The sequence below is a fragment of the Salmo salar genome, chromosome ssa04 (assembly GCF_905237065.1).
Source record: "Salmo salar chromosome ssa04, Ssal_v3.1, whole genome shotgun sequence".
In the NCBI taxonomy this organism is placed as follows: domain Eukaryota; kingdom Metazoa; phylum Chordata; class Actinopteri; order Salmoniformes; family Salmonidae; genus Salmo; species Salmo salar.
The window spans coordinates 57,169,188-57,192,294 of NC_059445.1; the positions used below are offsets into that span (position 1 = coordinate 57,169,188).

The window sequence follows — 23,107 nt, forward strand, 5'->3', positions numbered from 1 at the left end:
TGACAACAATAACGTCTAATGTAACTGGCCCCTCTAACAGTACAACTGGCCCCAGCTTGCCCCCCCCCCAGTTGAAATGGTCTAGAACCGCCACTGCCTGTTTTCCCAAATTAGTCCCTGGGTATTTATTCCTGTGTTCTTTGTTTGTCTGTTGCCAGTTTGTCTTCTCTTATCAAGTCAACCAGCGTGGTTTTTTCCGTGCTCCTGATTTTTTCTTATCTCTGTTTTTCTAGTCCTCCTGGCTTTGACCCTTGCCTGCCCTGACTCTGAGCCCGCCTGCCACTCTGTACTTCCTGGACTCTGACCTGGTTTATCATATTTTTCCTGTCCACGACCTGTCTCTTGCCTGACTCAAACCATCTGCCTCCCGTGTCTGCATCTGGGTCTCGCCCTGTATTGTTATACAATCGAAATTACGGATTGCCTCTTATTCGCTCGTAGTCCCCTTATGTCATAGTTTGTACATCTCAGTTGTCAGTAGAAACCACATTTGTTTAAGCAAGTCAGCTATGTTTTTTAAAAAGGCAGTAAATGATGCTGAATGAACTGTTTCGCTGACAGACAAGGCTCCACTGATAGCCAGGTATATCAATGGTAAAGTGTTGGGACTCTGCTGTTGGGACAGCTGTATGTAGGCCCTAACAGTTTCTGGGCAACCTTTGTCACCGGTATAGTGTAATTAATGTATTGTTTAGTGTTGTGTTGTGTAGTGGCTTTGCTGGCATGCATCTAAAAAATGTTTTGGAAGTTTTCCCCACCAAGATTTGCATGCTAAAATTGCCAATGTGTATGTATGGTGAATTATTTTGTTAATAAAAGCTGTGCTTATATTGTTACAGGTCAAATGTTCATATTCTTACAAGAAGAGTTTACAAACCCACGTATAACAATTTTCAATGTTTTAAGTTCAGAACAAATAATAAATATACAAAGCCTTCTGAAAAACCACTGGACTGAGTAAAATGTGTCTTACCTTTACAGTTCCCTTTCAGCAGGCAACACCATAGGGTGACTGACTTGTCTTCAAATAAAAGGAGAGTCTAAAACTAAAGTCAATGAACAGATGCACATTCTCTGGTAACACATTAAGAACACTTACACAGTCACAAACAAATGCAACATCTGTTGACAGATTTTCAGAAAGCAGAGAACCACACCAGACGTCCAGAAGAACAGCACAATGACCTAAAAGCCATAAAAATTATCTTCACACATGCAGATAGACTGGAGGAGACCATGCAGCAGCAGTAGGCTTTGGCTTTTAAACATCTTTAGCTTCAGCAGCTTGGTCTTAGATGGTGCTGCAAGGGTTTGAGTCTGTTTCAGTGACCTGTTAGACTGTGCTCTACGTGTCTGTTTTGGGACTGATATAGCTGTCCTGCTGGGACAGTCCCATGGCATGACTGAGGTAAGCCACCAGGATATGCTTACACTAACACAGGAGGAGGAATGTTAGGAATTTTAGCTAGCTTATTAAATCTAATGCATTGGAGCCATGAGAGTGTGCAGCTTTTCTTTTCTGTGTGTGTGTGTGTGTGTGTGTGTGTGTGTGTGTGTGTGTCACACAGACAGAATTCAACTTCAGGCAAGTTTGCAGATACGCTTATCATCATCATGATTAATATATGTGTGACTCAGTTGTTTTTAACTTACGGTTATTACATTTATAAAACATGTAATAACCACAACATCAGTATTTGTCATACCAATGTAATAAGGTGGAAGAATGTATTATATTCCCCAAAAACATTTGGCAAAAATAAGTTCCATTACATTTTTTCCATCATCTCAGGGATATTTTTCAGAGTAACAGTTCAGTACACAGTGGTCTCTCTCCTGCTGGTCTGCTGTCCTGGAGCTGGGAGACTGGGCTTTCATGGACTGTAGACTGTCCAGGCAGTACGCTCCATGTGAAACCCCCAGTGGCCCACTAGTGTGACCTAGTTCTGTTTGATAGACGTAGACCAATGATGCGGATGATGACGTGGTCTACAGTGAGACTGGCCCTGCCCCTGGTCTGGCCCTGATCTGCCCTAACTGACCCATGACGGGGTCGCAATGACGATGACAAGGTCTGCAGTGCCCTTAAAACAACACAGACAGCTCTGGCTGGGAGAGAGGGGGAGTAGTTTGGTCAACCTCACTGTGAGGTATGGATATACAGTATTCTGTTTTCAGGGAAATATTCAGAGGCAGCTGAGGGTTGATGGGACTTTGGGGTCTTTTTGGTTTTGGGCTCCTGGGTGTCATATGTGATGGACAGGTTTAAATGAGATGTAAAAAGACCACTAATGCCAGTGTCTTGCTAATAATGATCCAATAAGGATCTCTTTTATCTCATGGACATCAGTCTAAGAATATAAGACTATGGTTGACCCTTTAGTCTCTTGCTGCTTTTTGTTTCTCAGGTTGATTTTAGCATTGTCACTCTAGGGACTGGAGTTGTCCTTATTCAAGGTGTAGCTAGTAGCCCACATTGTTTTATAGCAAATAAAAATGCGAAATCAAAGATGAAACTTGACCAAAATATCCCCTGTCTGCTCAGTGCTACTGTTGTACAGATCAACATGTGAGCACTTTCTGACAGGGACTAACCCTGAAAGGTTGAGTTCCGCATCTTGTCTTGCTCAGGATCTATGCATTACCCAAGACAAAGAGCATGACCCGACGAGGTGGTATGTGTCTGTCTGTGTGTGTGTGTGTGTGTGTGTGTGTTTGTGTTTGTTTGTGTGTGTGTGAGTGTGCTTGCGTGCATGCGTGCATAGGTTTTGTATGATGTCTTTGTAGTTTATGGCTGTATGTTCTATTAATATATGAATACGTTATTATGGCTCTGTGCTCACCAGCAGGCTCTCGTTCTTCCTGAGCACGGTGTAGGTGAAGGCTGGGCAGGTGCAGTAGTGTCAGGAGGTGTAGCAGGTGCACCACTGAGAGCATCTTGACTGGCTGCATCAGCGCTTGGTATGGCAACTGCTTGTCATCCAATCGCATGGCGCTACAGAGGGTAGTGCGTATGGCCCAGTACATCACTGGGGCTGAGCTCCCTGACATCTAGGACCTCTATACCAGGCGGTGTCAGAGGAAGGCCCTAAAAATGGTCAAAGACACCAGCCACCGAAGTCATAGACTGTTCTATCTGCTACCGCATGGCAAGCGGTGCTGATGCACCAAGTCTGGAACCAACAGGACCCTGAACAGCTTCTACCCCCAAACCATAACACTGCTAAATAGTTAACCAAATAGCTACCCAGATGATCTGAATTGACCCCCCCTTTGCACTAACTTTTTGACCCATCTGCTTATTATTTATCCTGTTGCCTAGTCATTTCACCCCTTCCCATATGTACATACAGTATCTATCTCAATTACCCCGTATTCCTGCACATCGACTTGGTACTGGTACCCCGTGAATATATCGTTACTCATTGTGTATTTATTCCTTGTTTTATTATGTTTCTATTATTTTTCTATATTTCTCTCTGCATTGTTGGGAAGGGCCCGTAAGTAAGCATTTCACTGTTAGTCTACACCTGTTGTTTACAAAGCATGAGAGCGTGACAAATACCATTTGATTTGATTTAAAGTGTACAGCAGCCCTGACTCGACCATCACCTTCAACAAAACAATTTTTAAAATAATAAAAATGTAACCTTTATTTAACTGGGCAAGTCAGTTAAGAACAAATTCTTATTTACAATGATGGCCTATACCGGCCAAACCCAGACAACGCTAGGCCAATTGTGAGCCGCTCTATGGGACTCCCAATCACGGCCGGTTGTGATACCGACTGGATTCGAACCAGGGTGTCCGTAGTGACGCCTCAAGCACTGAGATGGAGTGCCTTAGATCACTACAGACACATTAACAAAAACAACAAGTAGGAGTCAAAGACAAAGGCAGAGCTGGACGAAGACACAGGTGTCCTGGACCGTGGATTTATGCAAACAAGGACATAAACGACCATGGAAAGATTCTCTGAATCACCACAGTGTTGTAGAAGAGAGAGAATGTCTTATGTCTCTAGCAAGTACTTGATTATGTGAATTCTGTCCGTACTTATACTGCCTTTGTCTGCCAGTGAAAACAGCTTGAGTCAATTCCACACATGTTCACAACAGATGAGCTCTGAAAACGGTCGATCAGTAGAACTGGGTGAGGAATGAAGTGAAACAAGCTCCCACTGACCTCATCTCATCCTTATCTCAACAATCCCCGAGCTCCTCCAAAGAGCCCTAACACATCCTGCTAACTTTCTTACAGCCGACCCCAAGTGGTGAGAGTAGGCAACATCACCCCCGCCGCGCTGACCCTCAACACGAGGGCACCACAGGGGTGTGTACTTAGATCCCTCCTGTACTTCCTGTTCACCCACAACCACATGGTCATGCACGACTCCAACACCATCAACAAGTTTGCTGACGACACAACGGTGGTAGGCCTGATCAACAGCGGCGATGAGACAGCCTACAGGAAGGAGGTCAGTAACCTGGCATTGTGGGGCTGGAACAACCACCTCTCCTTTAACGTAAGTAAGACCAAGGAGCTGATCGTGGACTACAGGAAACGGGGGGGCAAGCACACCCCCAGCCACATCAACGGGGCTGTAGTGGAGCAGGTCGAGAGCTTCAAGTTCCTCGGTGTCAAATCACTAAAAACGTAAAATGGTCCACGCTCACAGTTGTAAAGAAGGCGCGACAGCGCCTCTTCCCCCTCAGGAGGTTGAAAATGTTTGGCATGGGTCCTCAAATCCTCAAAATGTTCTACAGCTGTACCATTAAGAGCATCTTGACTGGCTGCATCACTGCTTGGTATGGCAATAGCACTGCCTCGAGCACTGCCTTGATCGCTACAGAGGGTGGTCAGGACAGCCCAGCACATCACTGGATCTGAGCTCCCTGCCATCCTGGACCTCTATATCAGGCGGTGTGAAAGGAAGGCCCTGAAAATCGTTAATGACTCCAACCACCCAAGCCATAGAATGTTCTCTCTGCTTCCGTACAGCAAGCGGTACCGGTGCATCAAGTCTGACACCAACAAGCTCCTGAACAGCTTCTATCCCCAAGTCATCAGACTGCTAAATAGCAAACAAAATGGCTACACGGACAATCTGTGTTGACTTTTGTATTTTATTCTTATTTCACACTCACAGGCCCCTACACACTATGCACACTGACACTCCAACACACATATAAACAGTCAATCCATTATTTGCTCACACACACACATACATTTATACTGACTCTACACCCACTCAGATTCAATCATCATACACGCTGCTGCTACTCTGTTTATCATATATCCTGATGCCTAGTCACCTTACCCCTACACATTTCTACCTCTATCGCTCCAGTATCCCTGCACATTGTAAATATGGTACTGGAACTGACCATGTATATAGCATGCTTACTTACTTTATCGTGTTCTTCTTATTTCTTATTTGTATATATTGTGTGTTTTTGTTCTACTTTGTTATTTGTATTATTATATTGATATAGATTACTGCATTGTTGGGGTTAGAGCTTGCAAGAAAGGCATTTCACTGTACTTGTCCATGTGTCATTAAACCTTTTCAGGATGATGTTACGTTACAGAACATTCAGATAGGAATACATGTATGGTGTAGAACAGATATGATTGTCCGTCAGATAGAATATGGAATTGCGTCAGGTCTGTTCATTCTATTTTTACCTGAAACATCCACAATGTTTTACATCACTAAATACACCCCTGGTGTCTGGAAGAGGGAGCGTGTTAAACATGTATTGGATTTAAAAGTGTTAGACAATAATCTCATAAAGCTAGCCAGGTTTCTCCAAATATTGCATATACTCCAACAAATACTGTAGCTGTAAAGTATACCTAAACTCGCATGCCAGACAACAACTCCTGGCCATACCAGACACTTAGTCCATACTCAGTGGTGGAAAAAGTACCCAATGTCATACTTGAGTAAAAGTATAGATTCCTTAATAGAAAGTTACTCAAGTAAAAGTAAAAGTTACCAAGTAAAATACTACTTGAGTAAAAGTCTAAAAGTATTTGGTTCTAAATACCCTTAAGTATCAAAAGTTAAAATATAAATCATTTCAAAGTCCTTATATTAAGCAAAGCAGAAGGCACCATTTTCTTGTTTTTAAATGTATGGATAGCCTGGTGCACACTCCAACACTCAGACATAATTTACAAATTATGATTTATGTTTACTGAGTCCGCCAGATCAGAGGTAATAGAGATGACCATGTATTATTTTGATAAGTGTGTGAATTGGACCATTTTCCTGTCAAAATGTAATGAGTACTTTTGGGTGTCAGGGAAAATGTATGGAGTAAAAAGTACATTATTTTCTTTAGGAATGTAGTGAAGTCAAAGTTGTCAGAAATATAAATAGTATAGTAAAGTACAGATACCCCAAAGCACAAAGTATTTCTACTTAAGTACTTTACGTCACTGTCCATACTTTGTGACGGACTCAGCTCCAGCCCCATTCTGAAGATGGCGCATGAGGGCATTAATTCAGAAGATTACACAGCCTCGTCACCACAACTAATGACTCTCAACATGGCAGAAACAGGCTCCATTATTCCCTAGCCGACACAAATTCACAGTCGTGTAGTCCCTCTAAATAACCTTCCTAGTGACCTACAAAATAAAACACCTCATTCGTTGAAATGTTGCATTATAAATGAGTTACTCCGCAGGGACAATTCCATGGAGTCAATTTAAAAAGTGACAAAAGCAGAGTAACGAGACCGAAAACCACCCAGCTGTCACGACTTCCGCCGAAGTCGGCTCCTCTCCTTGTTCGGGCGACGTTCGGCGGTCGACATCACCGGCTTTCTAGCCATCGCCGCTCCATTTTTCATGTATCCATTTGTTTTGTCTTGTTCCCTGCACACCTGGTTTTCATTCCCCAATCATTTCATATGTATTTATTCCTCTGTTCCCCATCATGTCTTTGTGTAGGATTGTTTGTGTTACTTGCATTTTGATATTGTGGATATTGTTACGCACACTATTTTTTGTCTATGTTCCGTGTTTTGGGCACATTTTATGTTATTTTTGTGCTGTCATTTTGACCGGAATAAAAAGTGCGCCTGTTCACTACACTCTGCTCTCCTGCACCTGACTTCGCCTCCGATACATACTCCTAACACCAGCTGAGGGCACTGGAGGGAGACTGTAACTGTGGTGTGTATTCGTTCACTCCCCCTCAAGGATTTAAGAGCATTAAATTGATATAACAATGCCAATATGGTAGACAATCCATCTAAAAATCAACTCAATGCTTTTACAGTAGTTGAGGGGGAGTGAACAAGTGCACACTTCAGGGAGAGGGGAAAAATGGGAAATTTGGCCTGACATATTGTTAGGTTCTAATTCTCAGTGTAAAAAACTCAACGGACACTATGAAAGCTTAACCAAGTTTATTCTTCCCAGAGGATCAATAGAGCTGCATTAGACGAAAACATTTTCACACAAGCACTGATATTTAACCCTTCCTCCTCGGCTGAGTCTCTTCCTACACATCTGTACAAACATTGTCTTTACTGCTAGGCAGGACACTAAGTGATACGGGCCATAAACTTTTATTTCTCCCTTAACGTGACCTGACCTGATCTCAACCCCCTTCATCAGTAATACATGGCTCTCTCCCCTTATCAATTCCTGCCATGTGATCGCTTCCCCGCGCTCAATATTTCAATAGGATACCTGATATAATGTAAACGTTATACATTACCCTCTCTCCCTCAGTGACATTAATAAGTGTATTTCATATTCTCAGAACCCAACAGTATGAAGGACTGGCCATACAAGATACCTTGGCAAAGAAACTACCATCTGTGTAACTGGAACCAGGGAAATGAAAAGAAAGGATAGCAGATGAGAAGAAGAGGAGAAGGGAGTCTCATTTATCAACCTCTTGTCTCTGTAAAATAAACTCATGAGAGAGGTAACATGGCTACTATCAGTTAGTGTCCCACACTAGAACTATAGGAGCCTCTAGCCAGGGCTGACAAGGTAATACAGACACTGGACTGTAGGCTACTGTCTGACTAGGGATTCTGCAGCGAGGCATTTTAAAGAGAGAACATAAAACACACACTGTCAATAGCCCTGGTTTTCATTTGGAGGGTTGCCAAATGGAAGAATAATAGGATGCAGGTCCTGTGGCAATCCTCCACCACCATGAACAACACCATGACATTCAACGTTATGCCACTTGGACAGCAGTGTTAATTTCGTCGACAAAAATATTTGTTTAACACCTATTTTTCAGAGGCACTGACTAAATTGCCCCAGAAAAAACTATAACTAAACAAAAACTATTTGTGACTAAAATCTGACTACTAAGTGGACTGGACAAAACTACACCGGGCACACACAGCCTACATCAACTGGTGAACTGCGGGGGAGCAAGCGATGAGTGTGGGCAGACAGGCAGACAGGCTCCGCTCCAGCTCCGCCTCCGATTATACACATGCGACTCTCTTGCTTCCCCATAGCTAACCAGTTACCACCATCATTCTAGTTAGCTACCCTTTGCTTGGTTAAGAAACCCAAGCTGCTTTACGAAATAAAAAAACAATAGCAACATTAAGTTTAATGGTAAAAACAGTCTAGCGATGTTTCTCTCTACCTTGAGTATAGAAAATATGTCTGTCTTTGAATTTGTAGTCTCGCTCAACCCTCCCATTTTCCCCACTGAATTTCATAGCCAGGTTCTGTAACCAACGTACAAGTCAAGTCTCCTTCTTTTCCTCAGAGAAAACGGCTTGAGAGATTACCGTTCAGAAGACATGACCCATAATACGGGCGCTACATTCTTTTATTTCTATTGTGCATTGGTGGCACTTTACATTAAAAAAGCATATCGGCGGTTCTAAAACTAGGCTACTTGTGGACCGGACCGTTAATCACTTGTTTAGGTTGCACCTTGTTCAGTCATGTTACCTCATTAGCTAGCTATAGGCCTACAGTGAGGGGAAAAAGTATTTGATCCCCTGCTGATTTTGTATGTTTGCCCACTGACAAAGAAATGACCAGTCTATAATTTTAATGGTAGGTTTATTTGAACAGTGAGAGACAGAATAACAACAACAAAAAATCCAGAAAAACGCATGTCAAAAATGTTATAAAATTATTTGCATTTTAATGAGGGAAATAAGTATTTGACCCCTCTGCAAAACATGACTTAGTACTTGGTGGCAAAACCCTTATTGGCAATCACAGAGGTCAGACGTTTCTTGTAGTTGGCCACCAGGTTTGCACACATCTCAGGAGGGATTTTGTCCCACTCCTCTTTGCAGATCTTCTCCAAGTCATTAAGGTTTCGAGGCTGACGTTTGGCAACTCGAACCTTCAGCTCCCTCCACAGATTTTCTATGGGATTAAGGTCTGGAGACTGGCTAGGCCACTCCAGGACCTTAATGTGCTTCTTCTTGAGTCACTCCTTTGTTGCCTTGGCCGTGTGTTTTGGGTCATTGTCATGCTGGAATACCCATCCACGACCCATTTTCAATGCCCTGGCTGAGGGAAGGAGGTTCTCACCCAAGATTTGACCGTACATGGCCCCGTCCATCGTCCCTTTGATGCGGTGAAGTTGTCCTGTCCCCTTAGCAGAAAAACACCCCCAAAGCATAATGTTTCCACCTCCATGTTTGACGGTGGGGATGGTGTTCTTGGGGTCATAGGCAGCATTCCTCCTCCTCCAAACACGGCGAGTTGAGTTGATGCCAAAGAGCTCCATTTTGGTCTCATCTGACCACAACACTTTCACCCAGTTGTCCTCTGAATCATTCAGATGTTCATTGGCAAACTTCAGACGGGCATGTATATGTGCTTTCTTGAGTAGAGGGACCTGCATGATTTCAGTCCTTCACGGCGTAGTGTGTTACCAATTGTTTTCTTGGTGACTATGGTCCCAGCTGCATTGAGATCATTGACAAGATCCTCCTGTGTAGTTCTGGGCTGATTCCTCACCGTTCTCATGATCATTGCAACTCCACGAGGTTAGATCTTGCATGGAGCCCCAGGCCGAGGGAGATTGACAGTTCTTTTGTGTTTCTTCCATTTGCGAATAATCGCACCAACTGTTGTCACCTTCTCACCAAGCTGCTTGGCGATGGTCTTGTAGCCCATTCCAGCCTTGTGTGGGTCTACAATCTTGTCCCTGACATCCTTGGAGAGCTCTTTGGTCTTGGCCATGGTGGAGAGTTTGGAATCTGATTGATTGATTGCTTCTGTGGACAGGTGTCTTTTATACAGGTAACAAGCTGAGATTAGGCACACTCCCTTTAAGAGTGTGCTCCTAATCTCAGCTCGTTACCTGTATAAAAGACACCTGGGAGCCAGAAATCTTTCTGATTGAGAGGGGGTCAAATACTTATTTCCCTCATTAAAATGCAAATCAATTTATAACATTTTTGACATGCGCTTTTCTGGATTTCTTTGTTGTTATTCTGTCGCTCACTGTTCAAATAAACCTACCATTAAAATTATAGACTGATCATTTCTTTGTCAGTGGGTTTTTTAATAGTTTTGATGTCTTCACTATTATTATACAATGTAGAAAATAGTACAAATAAAGAAAAACCCTTGAATGAGTATGTGTGTCCAAACTTTTGACTGGTACTGTATATTTGTCATATTTCTACTTTTGGGGAGAAAATAGGATGTTATGCTGAAAAATATGTTGGTAGGACAAGGCTATGTATGTTTGTGCACATGGAAATCAGTGATATATTTTTACTATAGGTTAATGAGGCAATACAAATATGATGTGACTAAAATGTGACTAAAATTAAAGTGCATTTAGTTGACTAAAATGGCCCACTGTTTTTGACATTTTGACAGTAACTAGACTAAATAATTATTCAAATGACAAAAAATGGGACTAGGCTTAATGATTTTTTTAAAGACTGCCAAAAATAACACCGTGACAGTTGACCCAGGTTGTGTTGTTGTATTGCCCATTATATTGTAATTGACATGCTGATTAAAATCCCCCGGAGATCAAAGTTAAATTCAAATAAAGGAAAAAGTATTCCTTCCTGGCTAAGAACTCAGTGGAGGAGAGAAATAAAAGGTCTTTCACTACTGAATCAGAGGAAACCTTGAATCTCAACTGCCCAAATATGGTGTACCCTCCCCCTCAGACCACAAAACAAGGCACCCTAACCTAAATGAAGACCAGGTTATCCCAAACACAAACACCCACACACTTCGCACTCAGGGGTGGCAGGTAGCCTAGCGGTTAAGAGCATTGGGCCAGTATCTGAAAGGTTGCTGGTTCGATTCCCTGAGCTGACTACGTGAGCAATGTCTTAAATATAATTAATAAAATGTATTTTATTTCCATGGGACCGGCCTAGGCCAATCAGTGATGCTGAAGCCTCTAAAGCATTAGAGTCATTGAAAACCAGCTCACATTTGGGTATTTTTTGTCCTCATGTTGGCATTTCAGAATGTACCACTGCTAAGCTCTGGCCACAAAGCCAACGGGTAGGCCCAACACAAAACAACACTATTAAATGCTCCCTGGTATTCTCCTTCCACTGTTTGGCAGGTGTACAAGCTATCCTAGCAGGGGACTCCACAGTCTGCTAGACTGCAAATCAAGCACGAGCTACTCTTCAATCTCAGAAAATGACATGAACATGAGATTCAGCTCCAGTGTGACTGGAGTTGGCTTCTCTATTTTTATGGTAGAAGTGCCGGGATCTTGCAGCACTACTTAGAGGGAAGCCAGAAAGCTCAGAGGTTTGGAGGGGAGGCCTTTGTCATCAGTCCATCAGTGCCATCCCCAATTATCAGTTACAACCCGTCAGGGAGGACTATAGAGGACTGTAGTTGTTTGTGGGAAGTCACGACAGGCACAGGTCCAATGATGCATCTTACTCAAGGCTTCAGACTGCATCATAACTCTGGATTGTTTGTCTAGATTTGTCATAAAAGGGTGAAATGTCTGAAATGTCCCTTTAAAGCGATAAACATACTTTTTAAAGGTCACTGAGGGCAACACTGATTACATTCCAACAGGAAGGATGGTTTGGAAAAGCAAAGGTTGAGTGGGTGAAATGATAACACAATTGGACAGCTGCTGCTACTGCCTGGGGTTTACACAGAGCCAATATCCAGGGGCTAAGATTTGGTGAGGACTCATCAGCAACACCCCCCCAACCCCCCTCTCTACCCTGTGGCCCCATAGACTAATATACATTAATGGGGAGACAGAAACAGGTGTTCTTAACGTTTTGTATACTCAGTGTATAGTATAAAATAATTATCAGATTGCATTTTCCTCCTCCTTACCCCGTCACTACTCTAAAGTTTTGCTTTGCTCCCAAGCCACTGTTTTGGTTCAGTGCAGTTAGAAAGCACTAATGGCACCACTGGTGTTTAAATTAAAAGGCACCAGCAAAGTAAAATTGGTTATCTGCAGTTGAAGTCAGAAGTTTACTTACACCTTAGCCAAATACATTTCAACTCAGTTTATCACAATTCCTGACATTTAATCCTAGTAAAATTTCCCTGTCTTAGGTCAGTTAGGGTCCCCACTTTATTTGAAGAATGTGACATTTCAGAATAATAGTAGAGAGAATGATTTATTTCAGCTTTTTTTTTCCTAGTGGGTCAGATGTTTACATACACTTAATTAGGATTTGGTAGCATTGCCTTTAAATTGTTTAACTTGGGTCAAAAGTTTCGGATAGCCTTCCACAAGCTTTCCACAATAAGTTGGGTGAATTTTGGCCCATTCCTCCTGACAGAGCTGGTGTAACTGAGTCAGGTTTGTAGGCCTCCTTGCTCGCACACACTTTTTCAGTTCCGCCCACAAATGTTCTATGGGAGTGAGGTCAAGGCTTTGTGATGGCCACTCCAATACCTTGACTTTGTTGTCCTTAAGCCATTTTGCCACAACTTCGTAAGTATGCTTGGGGTCATTGTCCATTTGGAAGACCCATTTGCGAACAAGCTTTAACTTCCTGACTGATGTCTTGAGATGTTGCTTCAATATAGCCACATAATTTTGCTTCCTCATGATGACATCTATTTTGTGAAGTACACCAGTCCCTCCTGCAGCAAAGCACCCCCACAACATGATGCTGCCACCCCCGTGCTTCACGGTTGGGATGGTGTTCTTCGGCTTGCAAGCGTACCCCCATTTCCTCCAAACATAACGATGGTCATTATGGCCAAACAGTTCTATTTTTGTTTCATCAGACCAGAGTACGTTTCTCCAAAAAGTACGATCTTTGTCCCCATGTGCAGTTGCAAACCGTAGTCTGGCTTTTTTATGGCGGTTTTTGAGCAGTGGCTTCTTCCATGCTGAGCGGCCTTTTAGGTTATGTTGATATAGGACTCGTTTTACTGTGGATATAGATAATTTTGTACCTGTTTCCTCCAGCATCTTCACAGGGTCCTTTGCTGTTATTCTGGCATTGATTTGCACTTTTCACACCAAAGTATGTTCATCTCTAGGAGACAGAACATGTCTCCTTCCTGAGCGGTATGACGGCTGCGTGGTCCCACGGTGTTTATACTTGCGTACTGTTGTTTGTACAGCTGAACGTGATAACTTCAGGCCTTGAAATACATCCACAGGTACACCTCCAATTGACTCAAATGATGTCAGTTAGCCTATCTGAAGCTTCTAAAGCCATCATTTTCTGGAATTTTCCAAGCTGTTTAAATGCACAGTCAACTTAGTGTATATAAACTTCTGACCCACTGGAATTGTGATACAGTGAATTATAAGTGAAATTATCTGTCTGTAAAAAGTTGTTGTAAAAATTACTTGTGTCATGCACAAAGTAGATGTCCTAACCAACTTGCCAAAACTATAGTTTGTTAATTAACAAGAAATTTGTGGAGTGGTTGAAAAACAAGTTTTAATGACTCCAACCTAAGTGTATGTAAACTTCCATTTCAGTCATTTAGCAGATGCTCTTATCCAGAGCAACTTACAGTAGTGAATGCATACATTTTCTTTTTTTTTTCTGTGCTGGCCCCCCGTGGGAATCGAACCCACAACCCTGGTGTTGCAAACACCATGCTCTACCAACTGAGCTACAGGGAAGACTTCTGACTTCAACTGTATTTTGTTGTGCTACAGTATTGTTACATTTAGAATTGTATTTCATGTTGGATGGTGTTGGTCCAATGGTGTTGCTACATACAGTACCAGTCAAAAGTTTGGACACCCCTACTCATTCAAGGGTTTTTCTTTATTTTTACTATTATCGACATTAATAGTGAAGACATCAAAATTATGAAATAACACATATGGAATAATGTGATAACCAAAAAAGTGTTAAACAAATCAAAATATATTTTATATTTGAAATTCTTCAAAGTATCCACCCTTTGCCTTGATGACAGCTTTGCACACTCTTGGCATTCTCTCAACGAGCTTCATGAGGTGGTCACCTGGAATGTATTTCAATTAACAGGTGTGCCTTGTTAAAAGACCAAGTCCATATTATGGCAAGAACAGCTCAAATATACAAAGAGAAACAACAGTCCATCATTTCTTTAAGACATGAAGGTCAGTCAATGGGTGGCTACTTTGAAGAATCTCAAATATAAAATATATTTTGATTTGTTTAACACTTTTTTGGTTACTACATGATTCAATATGTGTTATTTCATAGTTTAGATGTCTTCACTATTATTATTAAATAGTAAAAATAAAGAAAAACCCTTGAATGAGAGGGTCTGTCCAAACTTTTGACTGTTACTGTATAATTTGAGCTGCGAGCACCATGAGCAAATTCACTGTATCACTTCACATTGCCTGCTCAAAAAATTAGGGGTTCAATGAGGGTTCTTCTAAGATCCTCAAAGTTCCTCGAAGAACCTTAGGCTTCTTGTCACTGAATAATGCCCCCAAAAGGTTCTTCCAAGAACCCCGTAGTAGGTGGGGTTCATTGAGGAACCTATTCGTTCTTGTGGGTTCTTGCAGGAACCTAACAGCCCAACCAAAATGTTTTGATTTGAATTTAGCACTTAACTGAGAAATGTAAAGATCTCTTCAATTTAAGGTAAGGTTTCTCCATTTATGATCTAAATTAAAATTGTCTTCATGATGATACTATTGATGAGATCTGACTCTAAACATGAAATATTGTTAATTATCAGGTATCCTATTGAAATATTGAGTGCCATTGTCTGATTTCTACACCAGAAGTTAATTGTTATCTGTTGGACGAATGTATATGGTGGAGCCAATTAACCTTGGAATGTACTGAGTAAAGGAAAGGCAATCACATGTTGGCAGGCACTGATAAGGGTGGAGAGATGTGGTTTGAAGAATGGGGGGCCGAGGTTAGGTCAGGTCCCATTAAAGGAGAAGGAACAGTTTATTGTGCACATCACTTAATTTCCTGCCCAGCAATAAATATGTCATGTTTAGCGAGAAGGAGGATGTCACCCAAATTGTGGTATATATATACTACCACTGGTGGAACCATGTCTTTGTCTTATGCTGCTGTATGACGCAATGGGTCAATAAACTTTGGTTTAAGCTTTACTAATCATCTGTAAATTTTACTCAAATGGCTGTTGTTTGACACTTTCTCCCTTTTTTAAATAATTTCTAAAACAAAAAATGGAAACAGTTCAATGGAAATCAATAAAAAAAGAGGTAAGAATATGTAAGAATACGTTAAAAGCTATTGCTGCATTTGGTGCAGATGACTAAACTGCTCCCTTATTTGTGTGTGTCTGTGTCTGCTTGTATACTGATGAGAAGTCACACAAAGGTATGTACAATTGGTAATGGGTTGTCGCATAATGTTATGCAGATCACATGTATCATCTACAGTTAATTTGTTTTAATGGTTTATCTAAAACCTTATAGGACTCCATCACTGCAGCCATCTTCTTCCTCCCATAACTCTTCAATGAAGATCCCAAAGGACTCTCTGTAACCGATGTGAAATGGCTAGCTAGTTAGCGGGGTGCACGCTAATAGCATTTCAATCGGTGATGTAACTCGCTCTGAGACCTTGAAGTAGTTGCTCCCCTTGCTCTGCAAGGGCCGTGGCTTTTGTGGAGCGATGGGTAAGGATGCTTCGTGGGTGTCAGTTGTTGATGTGTGCAGAGGGTCCCTGGTTCGAGCCCAGGTAGGGGCGAGGAGAGGGACGGAAGCTATACTGTTACATTGGTGCCGTGACCCGGCTCACCGGTTGCTGCGGAAAAGGAGGAGGTCAAAAGGTGGGTGAGTCTAAACGATGTGAAATGGTAGGGGCGAGGAGAGGGACGGAAGCTATACTGTTACGTCTCTATATTATGAACAAGGTATGTGTATGAAAATCGTTGTCAGAAGTGAAAAAAATTGCATTCACTTTTACCACAAAAACCAAGGTGCTAATCATCTGTATAATTATTATTTTTTGCATTTATAGACTTCACCCTCCCTACACCTCTGATGAATATAATAGGAAACCTGTTCGATCACCATGCACTTCAAAATCATTCTGGCTATGGATAGCCTGCAAAGGACATTCAACACATCAACATCAACACGCCAGAGGATATACCCAATGGACTTGGGGCTCTTCTGGATGTTTACCTCGTATTTGTTTTATTCTGCTTTTATGCTTTTAACTAAAAGCATAATAAACACTGACAACTAAAATGTTGTGTTATTGTTATGCTGATTATTAATAATAATAATAATGGGGGGGTTGAACTTTTTACCCCAAAATGTTATTTGAGGAACCATTAATGGGAGTTCTTTGAAGAACTTATAGGGGTTTCCCCAGTTTCAATTTGAAGAACCCATAAAGGATCCTCCAGGAACCTTTTCTTTTTAGAGTGTGAAATAACCTTAATGAGCGCGGGCATGTCTGATTAGGCTTCGCTGTAGTGCAGATTCTGACTTTGAGTAGCCTTCCATCAGCCGCTGTGTCGATACAACAGCGGTAAAAAAGAGTCAATTATTGTGAGTTACTGGACACATTATTTGTGGCCTTGCTCATGCATACAGTATGGTGTGCGTCTTCATGCTACAGCTGGGTCTCATTTAGCGATTATCCCATTCCCATGCCCTAACAGTCACCACAAATCTTTGTCATTTTCACTTGAAGCAAACACTTCCCATGAACAAGTCACTTGCAGCTGAAACAGATTCGAGTGCGTCTGCCAACCTTGCAGCTTTTCTTCCCTGGGAGCTGTGTGCAATTTTGCTGCTGCCTTGGCCTTCATATGTTCCTCATGTAGCCCGTGTGACAGACTCTCTCCTGCTCATGGTGTTGTTCATGCACTGCTTGAACAAAACCTGTCTGTTAATAGCAGCCAAGTCAAGAATGTTGTAGAACACATCAAGTTCCTCTTACCTAGTACAGCCATGCCAGCTGATCCAAAACATCAGACACTCGCTCACTTGCTACCCGATATGAATCCTTTCACAGATATGGAAAGTCGTTCAGCATGAATCAGAATAACAATCATCAGAGATGTCATGATCCATTTGTTCCTGCCATCTGAGTCGTTTTCATTCAGATTTTGTGTTCTTGGTCTTGCCATTGTAAGATACTCATGCTCTCACTGTGTAGCCTTCTCCCAGGGCAGGCTTAATGCAGGGGTTTAACATGGCTGAATCCCCCGGCCCAGGCCCGTGGGAGGCTCAAGAGGAAAGCAAAAAATGAAATACTAATAATTTTTACCCCCATAAATTATAGAGGAAATATAAACTGTATATATTATACATGTAGTATATAGGGCCTCATTTTTTTTACTGCAACTGCCAACCACAGGAAGACTCAGGAGCCCGCTCTCAATGAGTGTAGACAGCCTGCTGCTCTGCTAATCATCAGATGGGGGAGGAGAGGAGGTAGGGGGCCCACATGGGTAACTGATTAATAAAAAAAGATATATAAACTGCATAATAAATACATGTGACTGGTCAATTGTGTGAGTCAGGGGCTGGGCCCCAGCCTGTAGGGTGAGCAATATGTTTTTTGTTTGTTATTATAATAATGTTTTATCCTAAAACAGGAGCCTGCTCTCAATGTTCAAAATACACCAGAGAGCATAATTTAGCCACAGTGGATAAATAGTGTATAAAAAAATAACTGTGGATTAAGTTTTATAACAAGCGCATACAGGTATCTGCCAAAATAAAGGGTGTTGAAAATAATAAAATAATGAGCTACCAGAACAGCTTCAATGCGCCATGGCATAGATTCTATAAGTGTACCTAAACCTTGCCAGGAAAATGCACCCCACACCATAACATGTACTTTGTAACCCTTATTAACTTAAGTGTTTCCTTTATTTTGGCAGTTAATGCAGTTTGGGCAGCATGCACTCCAAATATGTCACACCCTGATCTGTTTCACCTGTCTTTGTGATTGTCTCCACCTCCCTCCAGGTGTCGCCCATCTTCCCCATTATCCCCTGTGTATTTATACCTGTGTTCTCTGTTTGTCTGGTGCCAGTTTGTCTTGTTTGTCAAGTTAACCAGCATTTTTGTTCTCAGCGCTTGCTTTTCCCAGTCTCTCTTTTTCTCGCCCTCCTGGTTTTGACCCTTGCCTGTCCTGACTCTGACCCTGCCTGCTTACCTGTACCTTTGCCCCACCTCTGGGATTATTGACCTCTGCCTGCTTTCACCTGTCTATTGTCTGCCCTTGTTGGATTATTAAACCATTGTTAATTCAATATTGTCTGCATCTGGGTCTTACCTTCATACCTGATAAATATGCAGCTTGTTGCATTGTGGCCATAGACATATCATCCAAAGAAGGGTTTTGTAACCTCTTACCCTGGCAATTTGACTGTGAAACTCATGGGTACACAAGCAATGGTTGTCAGTCCTGACTTTAATGGGAGTCAGGACTGGGATTATATTTCCATGGTTGGTTGCGGCTGTCGGTTTGCCTTTTGCAGATTTCAAAATACAGTTTGAAAGCAAGTGGCTACTGCTGAATAGAGGAGACTAATCTGTCTGTAGAACCAATATAATTTATTTTCTTAACAGATCCTAATTTTTTGCTAACAACAGCACTGTTTTTCAAAGTAGCTCATCTGGAGATAGGCTATTAGCATGACAAGCTCACCGGCCATCACCATGAGAAGCTTATGGCTTCATCTTCATAATTAGGTAAGTCAGTGTGCCACTGGAAATTATATTTAGTAGCCTGTTGTAGTCTATGATAAACAGTACCAGTCAAGTTTCTTTATTTTATAAACAGTACCAGTTTCTTTATTTTTACTATTTTCTACATTGTAGAATGATAGTGAAGACATTAAAACTATGAAATAACACATATGGAATCATGTAGTAACCAAAAGTGTTAAACAAATCTAAATATATTTGAGATTCTTCAAAGTAGCCACCCTTTGCCTTAATGACAGCTTTGCACACTCTGCACTTTTTTGGTTACTACATGATTCCATATGTGTTATTTCATAGTTTTGACATCTTCACTATTATTCTATATTGTAGAAAATAGTAAAAATAAAGAACAACCCTTGAATGAGTAGGTGTGTAAACTTTTGTCTGCTACTGTGTATACTGTATATGTTTTTCCTGTTAATATTGTACAATCTGTGTGTCACTTCAATGGCCTGGGCTACTGTTGGTTTGAATTCAAGACCAGATTGATCTCAGTTTGTCAGTCAGAGTAGCCACTCATTTCGGTCATTTGTATGGTATTAAAAAAGACTCATACGGCCATGTAAATGCATCATACAGCCATATTTCTGTATTTCAAAAGTTACATATGTTAAACTTGATTGCTGACATGCAAAACATTTGGGTCTATATCAACAATGGACTAACGAAACGAATACCAAAATAGTTTTTGGGTGGAGTTTTCCTTTAATCCGGCCCTGACTACTCCAAGTAGGTGTAGTTTAGACTAGTCTATATCAGTCCATCGACTGATTCGGTGGACTAATAAAGACTACACCGTTTTGAGATTATAATTAGAATAGATGAATACAATAAAATGTCCCGCCCTGTTCTTCATTCACAATTGCTGATTACATAATTCTGCATCATTTCACTTCCCTTCACTCATCAACATTTTCCCACATCATACTATACTTTATTTATTTAATTTGTTATGTGTGAAATTCGTTTTGGTATAGTTTAGGTTCAGTTTCATTACATTTACGTCATTTAGCAGACGCTCTTATCCAGAGCGACTTACAGTAGTGAATGCATACATTATAAAAAAAAAATTGTACCGGTCCCCCGTGGGAATCGAACCCACAACCCTGGCGTTGCAAACACCATGCTCTACCAACTGAGCCACACGGGACCACGAGGCAGTTATCGGGGTGATTATCAACTGGGCATGGCACATTCAACTATCAGAGAAGGAGCGGAGCAGGCTGGTGAAAACCATTACATGCCCTCCTAAAACTGGTTATAACTCCAGTTCTGTTTGTGATATTAACATTCTGTTTGTGATATTAACATTCTAACAATGACAGTGTGTTATATAGACTTATTTAGGAAAAGTCAAGGATGAGGGGGACATGACTAAAAATGGTGGTGTAATTAAACATTGAAATTCGTTTTGAGTCATTATGATGCTGTCAGTCTTTCCAGTGTTAATGTACACAATCACAAAGAAATCCATTCATATTTCATTTACAGTTGAAGTCGGAAGTTTACATACACTTAGGTTGGAGACATGAAAACTCGCTTTTTCAACCACTACACAAATTTCTTCTTGTTAACAAACTATAGTTTTGGCAAGTCGGTTAGGACATCTACTTCGTGCTTGACACAAGTAATTTTTCCAACAATTGTTTACAGACAGATTATTTCACTTAGAATTCATTGTATCACAAGCGTGACGTTCTGGGCTGCTCACAGGCAGCTACACAAACACAAGATCCCATAAAGCACAGGTGGGAAAAGGCTGCCTAAGTATGATTCCTAATCAGAGACAACGATAGACAGCTGCCTCTGATTAGGAACCCTACTCGGCCCAAAACAAAGAAATACAAAAACATAGAAAAAGGAACATAGAACGCCCACCCATGTAACACCCTGGCCTAACCAAAATAAAGAACAAAAAACCCCTCTCTATGGCCAGGGCGTTACAGTACCCCCCCCAAAGATGCGGACTCCGGCCGCAAACCTGACTCTGAAGGGGAGGGTCCGGGTGGGCCTTCCTACGGCGGCGGCTCGGGTGCGGGACGTGGACCCCGCTCCACCCTTGGCTGCGCCCGGCTGGCGACCCTGGCGGCTCCGGGCTGGCGGGCGGCCCTGGCGGCTCTGGCCCAGGATTCACCAGGCTGGGGAGACATGAAGGAGGCCTGGCTCTGGGCGCAGGTACAGGACTCACCAGGCTGGGGAGACATGCAGGAGGCCTGGCTCTGGGCGCAGGTACAGGACTCACCAGGCTGGGGAGACATGCAGGAGGCCTGGCTCTGGGCGCAGGCACAGGACTCACCAGGCTGGGAAGACATGCAGGAGGCCTGGCTCTGGGCGCAGGCACAGGACTCACCAGGCTGGGAAGACATGCAGGAGGCCTGGTTCGGGGCGCAGGCACAGGATTCCCCCGGCTGGGGAGACATGCAGGAGGCCTGGCTCTGGGCGTATGCACAGGACAGACCGGGTCCTGAAGATGCACTGGAGGTCTAGAGCGCATGGCCTGCACAACCCGTCCTGGCTCGATGCCCACTCTAGTATGGCACTTGCGGGGGGCTGGGATGTAGCGCACTGGGCTATGAGCACGCATTGGAGACACCGTGCGCTCCCCCGCATAACACGGCGCCTGACCAGTACCACGCCGCTTCCGGTAAGCACGGGGAGTTGGCCCAGGTCTCCAACCTGACTCTGCCACACTCCCCGTGTGCCCCCCCCAAAAAATATTTTGGGGCTGCCTCTCGGGCTTCCTTGCCAGCCGTGTTCCCTCATACCGTTGCCGTTGGTCCTTCTTTCCTGCTGCCTCCGCTCTTCTGAGTGCCTCTACCTGTTCCCATGGGAGGCGATCCCTTCCGACCAGGATCTCTTCCCAAGTGTAGGATCACTTGCCGTCCAGGATGTCCTCCCATGTCCAGTCCTTTCTCTCCCTGGCCCAGGATCCTTGCTCCTCCTGGGCACGCTGCTTGGTCCTTCTTTGGTGGGATCTTCTGTCACGATCATCTAAAGGAGTAGACCAAGGCGCAGCGTACTTAGAGTTCCACATGTTTAATAAATATGAAAACTCACCAAAACAATACAGATGAAGACGAAGCGTGACATTCTGGGCTGCTCACAGGCAGCTACACAAACACAAGATCCCACAAAGCACAGGTGGGAAAAGGCTGCCTAAGTATGATTCCTAATCAGAGACAACGATAGACAGCTGCCTCTGATTAGGAACCCTACTCGGCCCAAAACAAAGAAATACAAAAACATAGAAAAAGGAACATAGAACGCCCACCCATGTAACACCCTGGCCTAACCAAAATAAAGAACAAAAAACCCCTCTCAATGGCCAGGGCGTTACAGTAAGACGTTTCCATACACTAAGTTGACTGTGCCTTTAAAAAGCTTGGAAAATTGTAGAAAATATTGTAATGGCTTTAGGAGCTTCTGATAGGCTAATTTACATCATTTGACCAATTGGAGGTGTACCTGTGGATGTATTTCAAGGGCTACCTTCAAACTCAGTGCCTCTTTGCTTGACATCATGGGGAAATCAAAATAAATCAGCCAAGACCTCAGAAAACAAATTGTAGACCTCCACAAGTCTGGTTCATCTTTGGGAGCAATTTCCAAATGCCTGAAGTTATCACGTTCATCTGTACAAACAACAGTACGCAAGTATAAACCAGACTACGCTTTGCAACTGCACATGGAGACAAAGATCGCACTTTTTGGAGAAATGTCCTCTGGTCGGATGAAACAAAAATAGAACTGTTTGGCCATAATGACCATCGTTATGTTTGGAGGAAAAAGGGGTACGCTTGCAAGCCGAAGAACACCATCCCAACCGTGAAGCACGGGGGTGGCAGCATCATGTTGTGGCGGTGCTTTGCTACAGGAGGGACTGGTGCACTTCACAAAATAGATGGCATCATGAGGCAGGAGAATTATGTGGATATATTGAAGCAACATCTCAAGACATCAGTCAGGAAGTTAAAGCTTGGTCGC

The 23,107-nt window shown here is 42.6% G+C and overlaps 1 pseudogene; it reads right to left on the reverse strand.

Annotated features, from left to right (window-relative positions):
- Positions 1 to 1,345: 1,345 nt before the first annotated feature.
- The window catches only part of LOC106603422 (zinc finger SWIM domain-containing protein 7-like), a 46,399-nt pseudogene continuing 24,637 nt past the window's right edge, over positions 1,346 to 23,107 (reverse strand).